This window comes from Dreissena polymorpha, chromosome 9 (genome assembly GCF_020536995.1).
Source record: "Dreissena polymorpha isolate Duluth1 chromosome 9, UMN_Dpol_1.0, whole genome shotgun sequence".
Lineage (NCBI taxonomy): Eukaryota > Metazoa > Mollusca > Bivalvia > Myida > Dreissenidae > Dreissena > Dreissena polymorpha.
Window position 1 is genome coordinate 32,067,432 of NC_068363.1, and position 7,965 is coordinate 32,075,396.

Sequence of the window (7,965 nt, forward strand, 5' to 3'; positions counted from 1 at the left end):
TAATACAATATTGAAAATTTGCATAATATTATGAACCACCGGATGTTTTACTTACTTAGAGATGTTGCAATCAATAGGGTCGGAATAATGTATGCTCAGCAATGTATTGCTTATTTTAAGTTTAACTACGGAATGTAATGTTGGCGTGATATAATAGTTATAGCAAAACTAAAACGTGCGTAGTTGTCAGATGACACAACCAATGCTTCATATGATTATGGTAGCAATTGAAAGTGGTGCATGCTATTACAATATTCCATTCAATTTCTCTGCTGTTTTGATAACTATTTTTATTGAGCGGTTGCTTAATAAATCAGCGTGTTTATTATTCCATGATAAATAATGAGAATGACAGAATGAGCTAAAAGCAGGGTATTGGAACACAGTTACATTAATCATGGGTGTTAATCGTACCATTTCTGATCTACCAATATGTGTGTGCTTAATAATGCCGGCTCATAAGTAAGTATGTTCTTACTTTGTTCTTACTATACATTTTTTTTTCTTTGTTGACATTTATTACTTGTCATATATTTTTACATGAATCGATGTGCATTACATTGGTATAAGTATATATTATAACCATGTGGTTTCATTCAATGTGAAATGCAATCAAGCATTACACATTTCTGTGCTTTTTCGTGTGGATTAACGGTTACTGAACGAGGAGAAACCCGGATTTCTTTCTACCAATATAATTAGGTGAACTACTAGGCTCGAACCAACTTGAAACGCACCATCAGTTATTCATCAGGAATTCCAACAAAGTCCATTTTCCGAAGCAAATACACTTCAACAATAATCATGTTAGCGGCGTTTTACTCCGTGCCAGAAAATAAACACGAATACAATTAAGTTTGTAGTGATATAATATAATCTCAGAAATTGCATCACCTCATAAGACCTCATTTACGCATCGTTCTGATGTTTGCAGCAGTGTGAATAAAAAATAATAACTCTATAAAGCAATCATGTGCTAGAATAGTGATCCTCGTAAATTATCACTGCACATTTCCCAGCTTTGGCATCTTAAAATAGTACATACAGGCGATGGTGCTACGAACTGCGTTGCCTTAACATTTAATGCTTTAATATTACAATACACAATGAAATTCCAACAACAAGTCCTTGTAGGTGTTTATATAGTGAGTTTTGTATAAACATGTTTATAGTATAGAAATCGCGTTCCCAGAAGAATCAACATATATAAGTATACTGCTAATATCTACTCTATTTATTTTGCGCATTATATTTTGAAATAATCTAATGATTAAGTGATGATTTCCTTCAGTAAGCAATGCCATATGTCACATCATCAGACTTGTAGATTATGGTCGTGTATTTAGGATATTTTGACGTATATATTAATGCATATCTGTTTTGAATTACCAGTTTTATGACTAATGCAATACCCTGTCACATCATATTCAGTTGCACTTCAGCACAACGTTCATGCATAATCGTAAGAATGTTGTTTTTTGAAACAATTGACAGATCTAGTGTCGAATAATATATAGCATTATTCCTTTAAATCAGTACTTTTATTCAATAGTTCAATACATTCAAGTAACATGTTATTTATAAAAGCCGGAAAATAACGTCACTATTATCTTAGTTGAAAATATGAATGAACGTTATGTAACTAAGTAATATATATAGATAGTAAATATGTTCTGAAGTCGTATTTTTGAAAAACAATATTATTCCTTCACAATAATTATTATCAAGAAATAATGTCATGATGAGTTTCACACTCATTCGAGGGGTGCCATTATTTCTGTAGAGATAATAATCAAAAAGGATTACGAAACAACTATTAACACAGGTGCTTAAAATACAAGATACGTCGTGTGTTATTTGTACATGATAATTCGTTCGATGCGATCAATTTTTCCTCTTCAAAAGGGTTGAAACAGCATGTATCCTATTAAAATCCTAGATTGGGATTCACTCGAGGCAAGTTCTTTATGATACGAACTTTTCTAGTGCATATGCACAACAACATACGCATCAGTTTGCAAGGTAACGGAAAACACATTAAGTGGTATTTGCTATTCATAGTTTATGCCTTTGTTTAAAGCTTAATGAATCAAAACACAATATCAATCTGGAAATGTATGCATGTAGTCCAATGTAATGCACTTGCGTTTTATTGTTATGAAACCATATTCTTTCTACATGATTGTGTTATTTTTTAGTGATACAGTGTGTTAATATTACAAGAACAATAGTTTTATCATATGTATACATATTAAATTAATACCCCATACAACACTAAAGTTATAGTTGACTTTGGCATGGAACATACCCTGTTCTCAACCGGCTGACCATATGTCCTAAATCAAAGTGTATTTCCAATACAATTTAATAATACAGATACAATATACGAAGATTGTCTGCCGCAAGTTTCAGTGTTCATGTCTTTCATAATGGATTGCAAAACTGTACCCACTAGTTTCATTTCTAAAATTATTTTTCGAGAAGTGGATGTTGTTGTTGTTGAAGAAGTTATAGGAGAAGTGGTAATATTACTGACTTCAGTGCTTAATTAAAACATGAACGAACTGAGTGAATAAAACAACAGAAACGTGACGACTGATGAAGATTATATACATAACTAAGCCACATTGAAGTCGACAAGTTAATCCTCTGTAATTTGTTTTTTACAGTTGAAATAAAACGGGGACTAAGTCAATCTCTGTCTAAAAGGACAAAATAAAAAAATAACCCGCGACATAACAGTTTGCAAACACTTAACGCTGGGTCGTAATTGTTCCAAATAAGTTCTGCCAATATTGATATATATGTTCAAATATCCTCAAAACGTTGCAATTCCTGATATTAGCCTGATTGAAGTTTGGCGTGCATCAAAAGAAGCCGCCTCTTGATACATCAACATCTAAAACGCTTGCGCGCGCGCAATTCATTCTTATTAAATAAACATTTTTTGCAAAATTTTGAGGGGGAAACATACAATTGTTCACAGGTCATTATAGTGTGAACAGTAAATCTTGTTGACTTATTTTAATTGTGTATCAACAATTTCTGTATATCTTCCTTCGTGTTGTATTCTTGTTTTCCGGAATTTTTCTTGGAATCGCCTTTAGGCATGTAAGTGCCCTTCTATAGAACAATTCGTGAAGAAATTCATTACTATTTTGACTAGATCATTGCGATGGCTTAAGAAGAAAAATATAACCGTGTCCATATATCGAGGAACGTTAATATATCCTTCGAGACATCTGAAAAGTGTTTGGATCTGCGTATCAATATTGCTCAATAAGAGCCATCAATAGTGTGCTATCCTTTGGGAATTATGGACATATAGCAGGGTGCCTGGTCATTGAATATTATTGTTGAACAATACCAACTAAAACAGCTCTTATTTGCAAGGGTTTAAACAACACAATCATTTGATGGCTTTGGAATGCATATCATTACTAAACGGGTAATTCGCTGTAAAATAAGTCCCTTCAGGGCTCTATGTTGCTAAAATGTATTATCTTTAGACAAACACGGCCTGTCATTTATCTTCCTGACTTAATTAAAATAATGGCAGATGTGTGTTTCTAAATTATAGGTTCTTAAACGGGTTCCTTATTAACGTGTCTTTTCCCACCGCAAACCTTTTCCCACAGGCTAAATTGCAATAAGGCTACATAATACTTATTTTTAGGCATCACGTATGTTACATACATTTCTAAGTAAATCATTATCTATTATCGTATTTACCTTATTTCGTTACATTGGTTATCTATATGAGGACGCATCTACATAATATAGTGTGTCCAATAAAATTAATATAGTGTGTTCTATGATTCTAAAATAATATTCAAAACGAATGTACGCGTATGTTACATATTTTGTTTTTCTTAAATACATAAATATTGTTTTACATTAGTGATACATGATATACATTTACAGAGAATTACATTATATACATTTACAGAGAATGTCCAAAAAACGGTGGACTAGATTTCTTAATGCAAAGAAAATTTATTTAAGAAAACACAATCCGAACGCACTTTTTCAGTTGCAGCAAATAATAGCTTTCTAATTGTTTAACATCTGTATTTAATGGTTGCAAGATGAAAGGGCGAATATATTAAATGTAGTTTATAACAACTTATGTAGTACCCGGTAATAAAATAACCTTTGTTTTTTTAACATGTGGTTTAAGCTTAACAACATGTAAAATATATAATGATGATACAAATACTTTAAAATTCATGTATGCTTTCTTATCATCGAAAGCTTGTATTGACACTAAATCAATTATTTCTAAATAATCAATATTTTCATGTAAATGCTGCTTTCTCAATACGTCGCTGTACATATTTTACAAATATTTATTATAAATGAGTATTTAGGTTCTAAAATGAACTTTATTGTACTGTTAAATATCATATATGTATAGGTAATCTGAATTGTGGGTTTTCTTCATATTAAACGAGGTAAAAACCCAACCATTTTAAAGAAAGCAGACAGAGCATTTATGGATATTTCCAAAACACTTACAAACAAAAAGAACCAGAAACCTTAATTGTAATAAAATAAAATAACCTCATTTTTTTCATTTTCCGTATAGATATATATCTGCCATAATGAAGTCGCCCAATAAAATCCGCAGTGGTGTGCTTATAGAGTCGTAATAAAACGTAGACGTAATTAATCTCTAAAACGACCAATTACAAACTATGTCAAGGCATAATAGTTTCCAAACAGTTAAAACTGGATCGTTAAAGGTTCCTCATAAGTTCTGCCAGTTTTGATCAGAATGGCCTTATGTTATGGGAACATTGGCCTTCCTGGAAAAACGTCTGATGGGAGAAACTTTGGTTTGAATCAAAAGCAGACGTCTCTCGAGAAATCAGCATTTCAAGCGAATGCACGCAATTATTTTTGCATTCAAGAAATTGTTTCCGCCAAAATTTGAGGGAAATATGTGCACTTATTTTAAGTAAATTTCAGTGACAAAAAATCATTGATAATGTGAAACTCATTGTAGTTGGGTTTTTTATGCACAAACACGGTATTTCTTTATTGTGGTAGATTTTTTCGGGACCCACAACAACTTTCTGACGGCTATGTACTTTATTTCATCTGAACGATATAGCATATTGACCGCACTGGAGGGCGTCTTAAGATAAATGAAGAGATATTGATGTAAGACATTAACTTAATAATTTCGAATCACCGGACTATTTTATGGCTTATTTTGCATAGGAAAATATGACTGTGCCAAGTATCTATTTATAGTTTAATGTCTGAAGAGAATGTTACATAAAATGTTATGTGTTTTACCCCATTATGCTATCTCGAGCATAACAATTTCTCTATCATTTTGAAAATAAAGCAGTACGTCTGGGCATATAAAAGTATGGTCTGGGCATACAAACTAAAAAGGCGCAAAATTGCAAACAACAATTAGAGTTTAATATGAAATATGATGCTAAAAGTGTTAAAAGATGCATCAAGTATATAGGTACTAACCGTATTGATTTCGCAACGTTTTTTATATATGTATATTTGATTTCGTAGAAACATTGTCTCAAATACGAAATGGCTGGAACAAACATTTGAATCTAAATATCATGTACACTTTGAAGATGATTAAACTATTTGTGCAAATGTTAATTTTTCACCACACATGGTTCAACGTTTATAAAATATTCGATGACGCTCTTATCATCTGTTGTTGAAATTACGAGTATGTATTAAGAAGTTAGTTATTTGGTATTTAGCAGATGACAAACAAAATCGACAATACCAGGATGATATTAGTAGCAGGATATTTAAGTGAAGTGTTATTGATTATGGATTTAAAATAAGCAATTCTAAATCTAAGAATACATTTATGTTTATTTGTGCAGGATCATAAGTAAATATATGCGTGCGTTGTTGTTTTATACAAGCTTAGTTATAATTGATAATCATAAATGACATTTGTACGCACGAATATATGTCTGAATTTTCACTAAAATATATATTATCACAATCTGTTATAATTTTACCACAAGCAAGCACTTGGTGGTTAATGCGTCTGTGCTTCCCAGTGGCGAATACAAAAGAACTATACGACGAGTAGATATCCGGACTTCTTGTTACCAAGAGCATTACTAAAATCAATCGTTTTTTCCAAACCACATTTCAACACAGCTTAATTTTGGTTTTAAACATATTTTAAATTAATATTCCTGCGGATTAATTGTCGTTATTCAAATTATTACCAATACATAATCCGAAATAGTTCAACGTCATATAATATTATATCAGAAAGAAACCGAAAACAGTAACTTAAATATGTTAGTTGATGATTCTGTATGGAGATAGTTGGATTTCAGAAATATAATCTTTTACAAAACCTTCTTGTACGTATCGATCTGTTGTTTTCAGCAGCGTGATAATTAATTATGTTATAGTAACTTCAGTTAATAAGACTGTCGTGTGCTCAAATGACGATCCTCTGATCCTATTATGACATATTTCACAGCTTCTTTAACTGTAAAATAGTAACACACGACACTGACATTAAGAATGGTGTCGTCTTTACGTTGAATTAATGATTTGATATTTAATACATCACACATATACCTGGTGGTGTTTGCTAATGATGATTTATTTAAATGACAATGTTAATAGAAAAAAAGCATACGTACTGTAAATTTTCGGACGATATAGTAATTAGAGTCGATGCTGACATATATTTACTTGGCGCATTTGAGTTCGAACAAATATAATGATTAAATGCCTATTTCATTCAACATGCAATTAAACATGTTGCAGTATCAGTCTTGAAGATACACTAGTGTTTGTATGTGTCTGTTTTTAATATTATTATTTTACATTTATTGGAATAAATATGTGTTCTTAAATTAGCATTTATATTTGCATATGCAATCAACTATAAATGTATATGCAGTAATTCTTCATTATAGCTTTCAAACATCATCGAATACAAATTAAAACAGTGAGACCAGTATTATGAAATGCGATTTCAATTAATACAAAGTATGTTAGTTTAATAGACTTTGAGTAATAGTAATAATTTATCATTATAGTCTGACATTCACCTCTGAATAATCTAATTTTACTTGTGTGTTTATGTTTTTCTATTTTTTTATATTCCTATATTGTAATTTATGTTTTGAATCGTGAGGTACAGAATTATGTTTCATATTTAGCCTGTCTGTAAAGTAAGGCATTTGTAAATACTTTAAATAAACTTTAATGAGGACGGGTTCATGTTTACAGTGATAAATTAGAATATGACATGACCGCGTGAATAAAATAACAAACATGCGAAAAATGTTTAATACATGCCGTATTGAAAGTGCCCATTGAATACCTAGTACCTAGTGCAAAGAAAAAATTTCCCAGATTGGTAATAAAACGTAAACATAGATAATCTCTGTCTTAAACGACCAATTATAAACTAATCCAGGACAGAACAATTTACAAACAATAATGCCTTGGTCGTAATTGTGCTGGATATGTTCTGTCAATATTGATCAGAACGTCTATCTCAAAGACTTTTGCATTCCTGGTATCAGGCTGATGGAATAGCCTTTTTCCCGGATCAAGAGCATACGTCTTTTGAGAAATCAGCAGTTAAATTGCATGCATTCAATTTATTTTCGTGACATGAATAACCGCGACAAAATTGTGTACACAAATATACATTTGTGTAAAGGAAATTAAATTAAAAAGTAAATTATGTATTAATTGTATCTCATTTAAGCGGTTTCTAAAGACACACGTTGTTTCATTTTTCCTGAATAAATTTGTTTTTTTTGGAAATGATTATTTCAAGCGCAATTAAGCCCAATATGGAATAATTGCTTTAAGACGGTATTATTAATATCCGTATTACAAGAAGATGCCCATGGCTTGAGAAACTTAACATTTCCATAGAGACATCAGCGGAAAGAGTTTTGTACCAACCTATTACTAAGGCTCAATAAA